The sequence below is a fragment of the Protopterus annectens genome, chromosome 12.part0 (genome assembly GCF_019279795.1).
Source record: "Protopterus annectens isolate FY-2018-M chromosome 12.part0, PAN1.0, whole genome shotgun sequence".
Taxonomy (NCBI): domain Eukaryota; kingdom Metazoa; phylum Chordata; order Ceratodontiformes; family Protopteridae; genus Protopterus; species Protopterus annectens.
Genome location: NC_056746.1, coordinates 815,335,996 through 815,350,995, shown reverse-complemented (window position 1 = coordinate 815,350,995; position 15,000 = coordinate 815,335,996).

Below are 15,000 nucleotides of genomic sequence, written 5' to 3'. Positions count from 1 at the left end.
CCTTTCAGAAAGGTTTTGAAGGATGGGAGGGAGGGTATTGGCCTGATGGATGCAGGTAAGGAGTTCCGAGCCTTGGCAACATGGTATGACTATAGACCAGGCCCAGCAGATTTGATAGGTTTGTGGACAGAAAGGATTTCTTGGTAGTTGGAAGGTAATGGTTTACTGGGAGCCTAATTGTGTAGACTATTATTTAGTGCTGGACAAGCAAATGGATGCTGGATAATTTTATTGGTAGTAAGAAGCTGTTTATAGGTTAGTTGATCGGGCAGTTCTGACCAGTTTATACTTTTTAGTGCTATTCAGTGCTAGGTTCTGAAAGAGGTATTTGCTGCAAATTTAGCAACTTTGTTATTACATTGTTCCCGTTTTGATTTTTGTGATGCCTGGAGGTTAGTAAGGATGGGAATATGTGATGTTCCCCAGTCAAGAGGTATTTCCCCATTCATTAAAAACGTATTAAACAATTCAGACAATTGGTTCGTCAGTACATTCTTCACCTTGCATATAAAATATGCAGGGTTATGATCAGGTTGCTGATCATAATCTGCCTATGAATTTCTTGGGATCTTTCTTGAACACATAATTTAAGGTTATGATCGGTGACAAGAGCACATAATTCTTTGTAATGCATGGAGCTTTATCTGCACAATGTACTACTAGTTACAGGGGAAAAATCACCAAGTGCTCTCCTGCCTTTCAAAGCCATAAAACACTCGGAAAGGGCTGTCAAGAGAGAGGTAATTAATGCAGTGTGTACTTCTTGTCTGTCTAGATTTTCGCAGGGCATCCAGATTATTACTTCATAGTTTTGGTCTGTTCCTCATAAAATCTGTGGTTTTCAGACAAACTACTGAGGATTAAAGTCTTTAAATAATGACATACATTTGAGTTTGAGTTAGCCATCCTACAGAAAGTGGATGTTAACACTTCTGTTATTCTAGCAACTAAGTTTGTTTGAGGAAGTTGGAGACACATTATCAGTATGGACAGCAGGCAGAAACAAATCTTATTGTTCTGTTGTCTTCATTTGCTGAGCAGGACTGCCTCGAGCAAAACCTGACCTTAACAACTTTAGCGGGGTGCTTAACAGTTGTTAAGGTCTAGTCTCGCTCCACTCTGGCACTACTTTTTTTCTCCAGAATATCTGAGTGTAACCTCCATGCACTGCAACCCAATTAAGTCATCAAAACCTGTACTGCATGTGTGCTTAACAAATTCAGAAAATGTTTGCCAATATCATTATTAATAATTGGAAACTCCCTGATAATCTAGGCTACTTGCATATGTAAGGTGGAGAAAATATGATTTACAGAGCTAGATTTGAAATACTTGTATATATGCTGCATCCTTTTATTCAGCATTCATAGTGCAGTGTAATAATGGCCCGGTTAAATTGTAATCCTCCTCACATTTCATATTTGTAAAATAATTTTTGCTGTCAAGTTTTACAGCCAAATGATTTTGTTGTTTAGATTTTAAATGCTGTGTAGTCCTAACTTTCCAGTTGTACATTTAGTCTTCTACTTGCTATAAACCACACATTTATTTTTCTTTACAGGGCAGTCAAGTGTATCATTTTACCATTTTTTGGGGTTTTTTATTACACCTGTCAAAATTATAAGTTATGACTGGTTTTAACTTATTCCAGCACTCATTCCTGTACAATTAGCTTTTCAGTTGTGATATATTTTATTATTTCTTAAAAATCTGTTTGTGTGCAAGTCCTATACCTTAGTGATGGGTGGAGCAATGGAGCAAAACTATTAATGGTGACATGTTCCCAGTGGTTCAAATGCTTAAACCCCATTAATAATAAAAACAATAATAGTAATAACCAAATTTGTAAAAAACAAGTATTACTATCAGTAGGAAAGTCACTCAGTTGATTGAGTTTGTCGTAATATGATCAAGAAACTCTGGCATGAATATTTGCCTTGTCTGTGTTTGGGTAGCTGAAATCACCCAAGCAGATAGTCAGAACATTCCTCATTTCACTGTTAGTAATTCAGCACTTCTAGTATTCAGACTAGGGCAATGATAACAAGCATCAGATCTGATATTTGGAGTATTATTTAAATTTTGAAACATTTTTGCCAAGATTTTATGCATCTGATTAACAGAAGTAACACATACTTTTGTAGAATTGTATATTAGTACCATTCTACCTCTGATGCCAGAGTGAATAGGTACACGTTTCATGAAATTAGGGAAGTATACATGACTGGTATCTCATGGTTTATATATGTTCCTGTGTCTGAGCTAGGAGCCCTTTAGAACACAGACTGCAATACTCCATGTACGAAGACAAAGGGTCTTACCCAGAGACCAAGATTTTGTTTTAAATGCATTTAAAGATTCAGAATGTTTTGTGCTAGTGGAAAGTTTGTTCAAGTGGAGAAGGAAATAAACTCAGTCCACCTGACAGTGTGTGTGTGTGTGTGTGTGTGTGTGTGTGTGTGTGTGTGTGTGTGTGTGTGTGTGTGTGTGTGTGTGTGTGTGTATTTAAGCAATAACCAACAAGTGGGATGTGTATATTGAAGATTTACCCATGGTTTACATGGTTTGATCACAAAGGTGAAGCCCGAGTCGTTAAACAGAGCCAACCGTGGGCAAGTCTTCAATAATATATCCACATCCACTAGTCAGTTATTGCTGTTATACAGTAACATTATTTAAGAAAGAAATAATTTTCATAGGTTCATAGGTAGATACTAGGCTATCAGCCCTGGGGCCTGTATAAGCCTAGCCACAAAGGTTCCCTGGCTTTCGCCACCCAAGAAAATTATTTTCCTATGCCCCTGTCAAGAAGTGCCACAGAGGTGATCCCTGGGGTTAAATTTCTATTTCCCATCCAGTCGTAAAGATTTTTCTTAAAGAGGGCCAATGAGGATCTTTGCTTGAAATGAATGGGTAGTTTGTTCCAGAGTATGCAAAGTCTCTGGGACAAGAATCTATCCCTCCAGTATGTTCTGTTTATTGTGGTGACAAGGTTGAGGTCCCTGGAGCATGTAGTTCAGAGGGATTGGGATTTCTTTAAATGTAGCATGTCCAACAGCTGTGGGTTTGACATAGCTTTGTATGTTAGTCAGAGATCACCTCTGAGTAGGCGATATGAGACAGAGTAGAGCTGGAGTTTTTTTGAGACAGTCTGCATATGGCATCTGTTTGAGGCCAGTAATCCTCTTAGTGAGGTATTTCTGTGGCCTTTCCAATTGTAGGTGTCTTGTGAGATACATGCCAAATGGGGCATTGTACTCTATAATGGGTCTGATGAGGGATGAGTAGAGAGGAACAATGACCTCCTTTTTTCTAGAAGAGAACCCTTTTGTGATGAGGTGTGCCACGTCGAAGGATTTCCTGACTACTGTGGCGATGTGGTTATCAAAGGAGAGACTACTGTCCACCTGTGTCCCAAGGTTTCTTATCACACTTTCAGTGTTTAGTGAGCTACTGCCTATGTGGTAGTTCATGGATGCTGAGTTTTTCCCAAAGGGAATGACAATGCACTTCTTGGCATTGAGCTTGAAGCCATGACTTTGAAACCAAGCATCTGTCTCTGTGAAGCCCTTTTGTAGAATGTCTACATCATTAGGTGATCCTGTTATGGCTCTCAGTTTGCAGTCATCTGTGAACTTTGTTAGCCAAAAACCTTCTGTCTTGGCCTGCACTTCAGAGAAGTAGATGCCAAACAGGAGAGGGCCCAGGACCAAACCCTGTGGTGCTCCACTTGTCACTGGTCTGAAGTCGGATTTGGAGTCAGCTACTTTTACTCTCTGGGTTTTGTCAGTGAGCCAGTTGGCCACCCATCTTGTGACATAAGGATTTATGCCCAGTTTAGTGAGTTTATCTATAATCCCAGAGGGGGGGATGGTATCGAAAGCCTTGGCGAGGTCAAGATAGGCTGTGCGCACTACCTTACCCTTGTCTACAGCTCTAGTGACTGCTTCAAAGAAGTCAATCAGGTTTAGTAGACATGATCTACCTTTCACAAACCCAAACGGAGTGGGGTCTAGGGTTTGGAGGTTACCTATATCTTTGTTTATAAGCTCCAGTATGATACGTTCCATGGCCTTGCAGACCAGGCTCGTCAGGCTAATGGGGTGGAAGTTTCCAGGGTCTGTGGTGGCACCCCCTTTGTGGAGTGGGATAACCATCACTGTGCACCATTCAGTAGGCACATAGCCTGAGGTGAGGCTATGATTGAACATGGTACTTATGTGGGGTGCCAGTTCATTCTGTAGTTCATGCAGTACGCAGCCTGAGATGTTGTCTGGTCCCATGGATGCTGTGTTCTTGGCTTTGGAGAGTGTGGTCTTTACTTATTCATCTGTGATTACAGGGGCTTTGCATTCTTCTGGTATTAATATGGGCCCTTTGGAGGATGAGAGTGGGTAAAGTTAGCACTGATCCTATCTGCCAGAATGTTGGCAATATCGGTTGGTTCTGTGTATTTAGTGCCATTGTGCTGTAGCTCAGAGCAGATCTGAGTGTTGCCAATGAGATTATTGACATAGCTGTAGAATGCTTTGTGGTTGTCTTTGGAATCAGTGGCAATTTTATTTTCATAACTGGCTTTGGAGGATTTTATGAGTGATCTGAGCTTCATGCTGAGGCTGACCAGGGAGTTCCTCAAATCTTGGGATTTTACTCTTTTTTTGCAACAGCTTCTTCCTTCTGTTGTAGAGTTTGTTTATGGCAGGAGGCCACCAGATTGGCTTCCTTTTTTTGGAGGATGGCATCTTGGTTCTGTTGGGGATGGCACGATCCATGCACGTGTTTATGTGCTTATACAGTGCATTTGTGTATGATTCAGCAGTCATACCTCTATTTTCCATCTGCATAGATGTCGTGAAGTTTGCCACTTCTGTCTTAAGAAGCATGAAGTTGGCTTTGGAGTAGTTTTTGATGGTGGTTTCCTTAATGGGGGGGGGGGGAGGATATGGATGTCTAGGGTGATTAACTTGTGGTTGGATCTGACCAGCGAGGAGTTGACCTCTGATGTGGAACACCGGTTACCCATACCGGTAATGACCTGGTTCAGGATATTTCTGCCCCTGGTGGCGGTGTGGACAAGCCGATCCAAGGCATTGGAATTTATGAATTCCAGAAAATGTTGAGCGAATGAGCTGGTACATGAGAAGTTTTCCCAGTTGATGGTGGGGTAGTTGAAATCACCCATAATTAAGGTATTGTGTTGTACCTTAATATTTTCCAGTATCTTAAGAAATGAAGACTGGGAATCCTGGGGCATGGTGGGGGATCTGTAACAAGCTACAACCTGGATTGCAGTCTTGCCCAGTGTTAGTTGCACTTTCGGATGTGTTATGTTGAGCAACTGGGCTGGAGGTGTGGATATCCTTAATGAATATGGACATTCTTAAATAATGTCTTTGTATAATGGTGCCATGGAGTTCCTCTGCATTGTTTCTGCATTCTTCCCCTTTGTTGCTGTATTGCACATATGTATGGGACTTGCATTCCTAAACTCACCAGGTACATCAGTGCTGTGGAAAAAAAGCAACAGAGAAAGGATTTTTTTTTACTGTAAAATCAAGACAGTTTAGAGGCATGACAGACAGGGCAAAAATACAAGGAAAATTGGGTATATTTCTTTAGTTTTGCAGAACGTACCTGATTTGTCGTGTATTTCCACTGCCCTCAGTACATAATCTTTTAGCTCAAAAAGATGTCATAGAACCTTAAATAAGGGGGACAAAGGTCCCTATGGTAAATATTGCTCTTATAAACTTAGCTGCTAGAATAACATGATTTATGCTATTGTGGATTGTGTTGTCCTTATTTAATAACTTAACTCCTCAGTGATTTGCTGGATAACCACAAATTGACCAGAACTTTTTGGGGTTTTATAATACAGATACTGAAGATAGGTAAATTAGTTTTTGTAATATGTAGAAAATACCACAAGAAGAATGAAAAATCACTCAAGTTTAATTAAAAAGGTAAATAAATCCAGTAACATGAAACGCTTTTCGTCCAGTCAATGACCGGACTTCTTCAGATAAAAACACTCAGTCAAATACAATTTTAAAAAGAAGATACTCTCCACCCAACAGGTTTTCAACCAATCAGTTTGACAGAACTCTAATACGTAGTGCCAAAGTTAAAACACACACAAACTCGAAGTGTGCATAAAACCAAAACCCACAGCAACTAGTGTGTTGTATATTGAAACATTAAATGCATAAACAATAAAAATAACAATAACACTAAAAATCAAAGTAAACACATATACAAATATATATGTATGTGTATCACAGTATGACCATGACCACAGTATGCTAAACATGTAAAAACATTTAACCCATTAAGGCAATACCTAGTTAAAAACCCAGACGGAATAGCCAAAATCGTCTGCACTTAGTATCATGACTAAGAGACCTGAGAATTGTAAAAAATAATATATGGACTTATATGAAGTTACATTATAACTCCTTTTGTTTTTCACACAGTAAGCAGTGTAGTCCCCTCCTAAGGTGCCTGTACATATTTTGGCTATTCCGTCTGGGTTTTTAACTAGGTATTGCCTTAATGGGTTAAATGTTTTTACATGTCTAGCATACTGTGGTCATGGTCATACTGTGACACACATACATATATATTTGTATATGCGTTTACTTTGATTTTTAATGTTATTGTTATGTTTGTTGTTTATGCATTTAACATTTCAATATACAACACACTAGTTGCTGTGGGTTTTGGTTTTATGCACTCTTCGAGTCTGTGTGTGTTTTAACTTTGGCACTGCGTATTAGAGTTCTGTTAAAATGATTGGTTGAAAACCTGTTGGGTGGAGAGTATCTTCTTTTTAAAACTATATTTGACTGAGTGTTTTTATCTGAAGAAGTCCGGTCATTGGACGAAAAGCGCTTCATGTTACTGGATTTATTTACTTTTTTAATTAAACTTGAGTGTTTTTTCATTCTTCTTGTGGTATTTTCTACTTATCATTTGTTTGTTGTTTTCCTCAGTTAGTTTTTGTAATATACTAGACTCTCACTGTAAAATAGTTTTGGGGACTTGCACTTAAATGGTCATGTGTCAGGTCCCTCCCTCATTTTTTTGGCAGTTTTTAGAAGTATCGAGGGGATTAAACAAATAATATGGTAGAAAGTGTACCACTGTGCCTGTAAGAATTTTTGTGTAGCTCTGATGGTATCTTTTTCTGTTGAAAAGTCCCCTTTTCTGGAGATGTACGAATGTTTTTTTTTCTGCTTTTTGTAATGCTATCTCAATAAGAATATATTCTGGGCATACAGTATATTCTCTTCTCTAAACATAAGTTGCATATCCACCCCTACTGGAACCCTATATAATGCACCTAGTTAGACTGTGAAGTATGGTATAAAATTGAGATCCTTGGCTTCATCTTGAAATTGTCTGCTTTGCCTGTGCTAAATGTATGAATGGCATACTCCTCGAATAAAATATTATATGGCCGAGTCGATTACATGCGATCCAGTATTGACTCCACTTAGATAAGGTGCACATAGTAAGGATTACTTTTGCAGTATAAGTTGTAGTGTCATAACATGTGAGAACTGCTCTAGAGTTGGACATCTTACCATCATGCCTGATTTTGGGAGCTTTTGGGCATTGCATGCACCGGGCTGTTTTGTTCAGTGTTGCAGATATCAGCATGGTAAATGTATTAACTATCAACTAGTAGTGCGTTGCAGAACACCTCTGTCCTCTTTGTAGTTCATAGGTATTAATACTTTGTAGGTGAATAATCAATCTGCAGACTATGACACATCTAGCCAGTAAACATACCATGACCACAGGAGAGAATCAAGCCCTGTATCTTATGTTTGTGACATAAACGGCTTCATCATTACACAGCCATCCAACCACATGACCATGTACGATTCCACAGTTTTCTAAATGATCAGCCTATTAACAAAAACTGTATTTGGGGTGATTTCATATACTCTTCAATAAACTGGGACACCTATAACTGCAATTTATATGTCCAACAATTTCTAGACTTAATAAACAAAAATTCTTTTTAGCAGTTGGTAATTAAACGTACTAGATGACATGACATTCTTGACTTGATTATTACAAATGTGGCTTTCTGTTACACTACTCTTTTTACCGTTTCCTTCCCCAGTGAAGTCTGATCATAAACGCGTAACTTTCTCATTTAAACTCCCACAAGCTGCTACAGCTAACCTCACTGAATTTAGGACTACAAACATGCCAACCTCAACTTATTATGTGATGAAATATCATAATTAATTTATGACTGTACCTCCTAAGACCTTTAATAAAGCAGCAAGCTTCATCATAGAATTCTGCAGCCATTTAGAAACCCAAACATTGTGGGAAAATTCAAAAACAAACCACCCTGGTGGTCTACAACTATAAGTAAATTTTATAAGAAAAAGAAGAGAACTGTTTAATTTAGTAGATCCAAAATCTGTCTTCTCAAGGATAATTTCAAAAGCATTACAAAAAAAAAAACCTGAAGAACACTATCAGCTCCACCAACTTGGGTTGGTCCCTGACACCAAAATTAATATAAATCTTTCTTTAGCTTTGTTATAAAACTAAAAAACAATATTGTATATTGTTCAGAACTTCATTCGTAATTGGGGCCTTTTGTTCTGACCAACTGGCATATTCTTGCAAAAATAAAAAAGAGTACCAGTTTTTACACTGAGACTTTATGTAAAGCTCTGAAATATCTGAATCCCTTGCTTACCTCAGTTATCTCTAAAGATCATTGACTGAATGTGCTGACCAAAACTAAAAAATGCTTCCTCCATGGCACCTAAGAATTATTAGTAGTGTTAAACATGCCCTTGTAGACTCCCTTCTCAAACAGTTTTATGCTTAGCTACTAATTTTGTCCCTGATGAGTGACACACGCAGCATAGTTGATAACCCGTACATAAAATGACCCATCAGCCTTACAAACCTCATCTTTAAATCCATGGAGCATAACATTACTGATCTCATAAACTGTGAAATGAAGAATCTTGTTAGACGTGATGTTCAATACTTCTGTTTTCTGAAGGGTAGAGCCTGTGTGTTTAATCTGCAAAATTTTTTGAGAGGGTTACCAAGGCTGCAGATGGTGGCCATGCAGTGCATGTGGCACATCTTGACTTGGCTACGGCCTTTGATACCATTCCCCATGCTGTCATCATATAAAAGTTAAATGCTTTAAAAATTGACCCATATGTGGTAAAATGGCTATCAAGCTGGCTGAAAGAACCAAAACAGTGCAAGCTGCAGACACCTCATCAGAAAGTATGAAGGTAACAAGAGCTTTCCCTCTGGGCTGTTGTGCTCAGACCTCTCTTTTTTGGTATTTACTTTCTAGATCTCCTAGCAGAGCACCACAACCTCTGGCTAAAAAAAAAATTGCGAATGAGTTGCAAATTGAGGGTGTTTATGTCACCCTAGGATGCTCAAAACATCCAGAATGGATTCCTCCTAGTAAACTCTTGGTGTAGTAAAAATTGGTTGCAACTAAATGCTAAAAAGGGTAGCATCACATTTGGTAGACAATCCTTCTCTCATCATACTGTCTTGACAGAACAGCTTTACAAAACAAAAATGTAGTTGGAGACCTTCATACTCAGGTTAATAGCTTTCTCTTTTTTGACCATGTAACAGTGGTTGTCAGAAAATTATTTTATGTAGCCCGCCTAATTGCCAGGGGAATATTGTCAAGGTCTAAAGAGGTAATACATTTCTTGTACTCAGCATTGATTAAGCCAGTTATGAAGTAAAACATCCGATTTCAGATGAATTGTGCATGTAAAACAGAATACAAATCTTCCTACCCAAAAAGATCAGAGACATAATAGAGTCCCTGAGCTACTAAGAGAACTGGAAGCTCTATCCCATTTTTCAGTATCTTGTTGACTTTGAGGGGATATATTTCTTGTTTACTGCATCATTAGAGACCTGATTTCCTGGACCTTCTGTTTCTCCACAAGTACAATATCTCCATCAATACTAGAACTAGGGCACAAGTCTTCACCAGCAGGTAAAACATGGTGGGGGGACCATTTTATAACCTAGCACCTTCCACCCCTCTGAAATAAACATCCTCCTGCATGTTAAGCAGTGCAGAAGCAAGCCTTGTCCCTCTACTCTGTTTCATACCGACTCCTCAGAGATGACCTCTGTGTGGCATGCAAAGCAATCTCAGACCCCACCTTGATGGGACTGCTGCATATCTGCAAGTCAAGCTCCACTCCAGTAACCCACACACGTGTCCTCTGCCTGGTCTGTGACATCAGTGGGACTTGTTGGCGGGACAGATGTGTGTCCCAGAGATTCATCCATCTGTGGAATAGACTCCCTCTCCATGTCAAGCAGAGTACCTCATTATCCCTTTTCAAGTGCAACCTGGATAACTGGATGGGAAACAGAAAATACACCCCTGAGATTCCACCTGTGTCCCTGCTGGACAGGGGCTTTGGGTACTGACTTGTCTAAACATGGGCTAAACTCCTGGCTAGGCTTATAAGGGCCTCAGGGCCAATAGCCTAGTAACTTCCTATGTTCACTAGAGAATTTTTCAGTTACTCCATTGTATGCATTATGGATTTTCTCTCATGATCATCTGCTGAAAAAAATAGTTTTCCCAAGCTGAGTAATATACTCAATAAAGCATGGATAAGTAAATAAAATAATATAAATATGAGTATATAGAGAAAACATATATTAATGTAATGCATAGTTTAATTCAAAGTATGGCATACATATGAATAAACAGTATGCATTGTATATCACATTATCACAAGCTAAAACTAAATATTTGGGTGGCACTGTGGCACAGTGAGTAGCATTGTCATCTTGCAACACCATTTTCTTTGTTTCTGGGCTGGAGTGCCTCCTGTGTAGAGTCTGCATGCCTTCCCTGTTTTCACATGGGTTTTTCCCAGGTGCTCTGTTTTCCTTCCATATCCTCAAGGCATGCAGTAGATGGATTAGTGATTCTAAATTGTCCATAGTTGTGAATGGGACACAGAAGCAAACCCTGGTAATCTATATACATGCCAAACCTGCATAGTATAATGTATGGATATTGCTGCTTATTCATGGGGTTGCTATAACAGTTCTATGCGACTCAACAGCATTGGGTGAATAACTGAATATATAGTATGAACAGTATAATAGAGTGTAGAATATGCATAGGACAATCATTATACATCATGAGGTAATTGAATATACATCAAACTGTATGGCACAATAGAAGTGAATATAGAGTGTGCACTCCATAATCACTGTGTGTTACAATATAACTGAACACGCACTTTGCACAATAGCGATCACAGAATGATGCAGTATAACCAAGTAAACAGTATGCGCAGTATGATTAGTAGATGCCTTAGTTTAATAAAATAAACAGTACAAGTATTAGTATGACATAGTCTATTGAATACACCATATGCACAGTTTAATTACTGAATTACATAGTATAACTGAGTATACAGTATAATCACAGTATGGCATACTGTAGTCTCAATAAAAATACAATATGACATAATACAATGAATATAATGCAATGCACAGTATATCATATTAAGACAAAGTACAGCTTAATACCCAGAATTTAGAGTATAAATCCCTGTACACTTTTGTAATACTGGATATACAGCATGCAGTATAATCACTAATAGTCACTGTGTAACTACAACAGTGTGTACACAATATAAGTTTGACAGGACATACAGCATGTACAGTATAATCACAAAGTACAACTCAATACCCAGACTTTAGTGTATAAATTCCTGTACGCTTTTGTAATACTGAGTATACAGTATGCAGTATAATCACTTACTATTGCCGTGTAGCTACAACAGTGTGTGCACAATATAAGAATGACAGGACATACATGTACAGTATAAGCACAGTATGACATAGTATAATTAAAGATACAATGTGCTCAGTATAATCACAGAATGACATAGAGTGTAACAGAATATACATATACAGGGTGTCTATATAAGTATTCAAAACCAATTTTAAGCAATAGATCATTTTGCTGTGATGTCATTATCTCCACAGAGGTTGTGCAATTTCAGAATATGTTATATTAAATAAAGGAGTGCAGGAACAAATCTCCCTGTATGGAGGTCTGGGGCGATTTCTCTCCCCAACTTCAATCAGGGCTTTGATTTTTCCATTTTTATTTACCCTTTTCAATTAAGTGATATTTTGATTAAAAGGAACTTAGAAAATCATGATCATATATAAAATATTCTCAGTATATGTAACAGTAAAGCATTGTGTAATTCAGGAACTCTCTATTTCAAATATACACACACATACACACACACTTGTGTGTGTGTGTGTGTGTGTCTGTGTAGAGATATATATATATATATATATATATATATATATATATATATATATATATATATATATATATTAACTATATATATTTATATATATATATATATATATATATATATATATATATATATATATATATATATATATATATATGGATTTACTTTCATTGAACAAAAGTACTATGCACTGAATTTAACTTACCCGAACTTAATCCACCGAAATTCCACTTAAATGAACCAATGGACCACCAAATTCCTTTCATGGGGAAAGGAAACACTTGACCACCATGGAAACCAAAGGAAATGGAAGACAACTAAACCCACTAAAAAGAGGGGGGCTTCGCTCCGCTCTCCCACACCCCCCCTACTTAAATATTCCAACTCCGAGATCGCACTACACGGAGAGAAGGCACAGTTCACCATGGTGGTCAAGTGGTTCCTTTCCCTGTGAAAGGAATTCGGCAGTCCACTGGTTCGTTTAAGTGGAGTTTTGGTGGATTAAGGTCAGGTAAGTTAAATTCAGTGGATTGAACTTTCGTTCAATGAAAGTAAATCCATATATATATATATATATATATATGTATATACATACACACACACACACACACACACACACACACACACACACACACACACACACAGACACACACACACACACACACACACACACACACACACACACACACACACACACACACACACACACACAGATTTATGGGATCATGGTGTTTGTAAGTTTGTTGCACTGAAATTAATTAGTAAGATTGTTTTGTCTATCTGATGGTTCATCGCAGGATGCAGGCATTTGTTTGGTGGGATCGCCAGACAGCTGGGATTTGGTATATATAATTAGCAAGGGATATAGGAGTACAGTCTCCCACATGGTCGCTACAGGGGGGCTTTTACACCTGCATAAAATGTTGTTATACACCATTCATTAGTGAAGTATGGAGCACATCATAAGAGTGTGCCTTTGGTATTTTGTTTAATGAGTAAGAAGTCTCTTCCCTGTTACAATTACATGTGGCAGTGTCTGTTTGAGTTGTTTAGTAAGGAGAGCTCAGAATATGATGTGTCTTACATTCTATGTGTCTTTGAGATAGCTGCTGTCAAAAGCTTTAAATTAAAATATAAATAATGTGACATGTAAGGGATATTTCCCAAAATGGAAGGAATATTTGGCGGAAGGTACAATCTCTTGGTTTGGGCTCTCTGTATAATTCTAACATGTTTCCAATTAGCAGTTAAACAACTGGCAGCATTAGCTTTTCAGGATGAAGGAGTGCTTTCCAGTTGAAGGTAAAGACCTTGTAAGTTATTTTGCGGAATGATATTTGTATGGGAAACCTCGGCCATTCAGTACCCATTCTACAGCTTGTATTAGGTTTCCGTCACTGTTACTCCATACATTTCTGGAATATTTCTATCTTGAATGAGCTGTTTTTGCCAAGAACACAGAATATTGTTGAAGATTGGCATCGTAGATTTAAATGCATTACTGGCAAGCATGTCTGTGATTTGTACAGTGTATTAACTGTGATTGTGAGAGAGCAGAACCGAGTGGATGAGATCAGATTTAGGGTGTCTGCAGCCTGTCCTCCTTCCTATAAAAAGAGAGCATTACTATGGAGACAGCAGCAGTTTCAAACAATATTTGATAATAAGGAAGAGTATGACACCGTGGATTATGTGAGACCCATCGCTACCCTTTTAAAGATGCGAGCGGAGACACATGTTATACATTTCTATGATGTTATTGTAATTTCTGTTAGTCTTCACTTTGAATTGCTACACTGTGCTACAGAGTTTATTGATGGAGTGGGTTTATCTAATTTATGAGCACTGGTAGCACTTGGGTGCATAAACACATATTCATCTATGCTGGATTCGGTAATGTTTGCTTCTTGTATAAGTGTTTCCATTAAAGTGGGTGTTCGGTTGTATCAGCTCGTTGTTTTGCTGTTCAGTTAAACATACTTTCGTGCAATAAAAGTAGATCCATATATATATCAAACATGCTAAATGAATATACTGAGTCAACAGTATAATCTCAACAGCTGAACTCAGTAAATATTCAGTTTTCACATTTTAAGTCATACAATGACAAAGTATATCTGATGTATTTATAGTATGAAATATCTTACAGCATATGCTGCAAGTCAGTGTGATATAGCTAGCATATACAGTTTGTGAAATATAATCACAATATGTCATGTTTTACCTGAATATAGATTACGTATTATATAAGTCACAGTATGATGTTGTATTAACAGAGTCCGCAATAAGCAAACTAAAATCACCTTACAACATAGTATAAATAGATTTTCAAAATGCACCATATAAGTCACAATATCACAGCATAAATGAAAATAAAACATAGTTTAAGTGAAAGTATGAGTGACAGTATTGCATTGCATAAATGAATGCAGTAAATGCATATGCAATGTATACTGCACAAGTCATAGCACAATGCAGTGTAAGTGAACATATTTAGTATGTAAAATTTGGTTCATAGTATGTATAACCACATATTATGAACCATTACTGCTGTATGACACAGAATAATTCAGTATACACTGTGCTCATTAAAACTGTAGTAATGGTTCATGGTATGATGTAATACAAGTAATCATATAGTATGAAGAGTAAAGCATAGTGT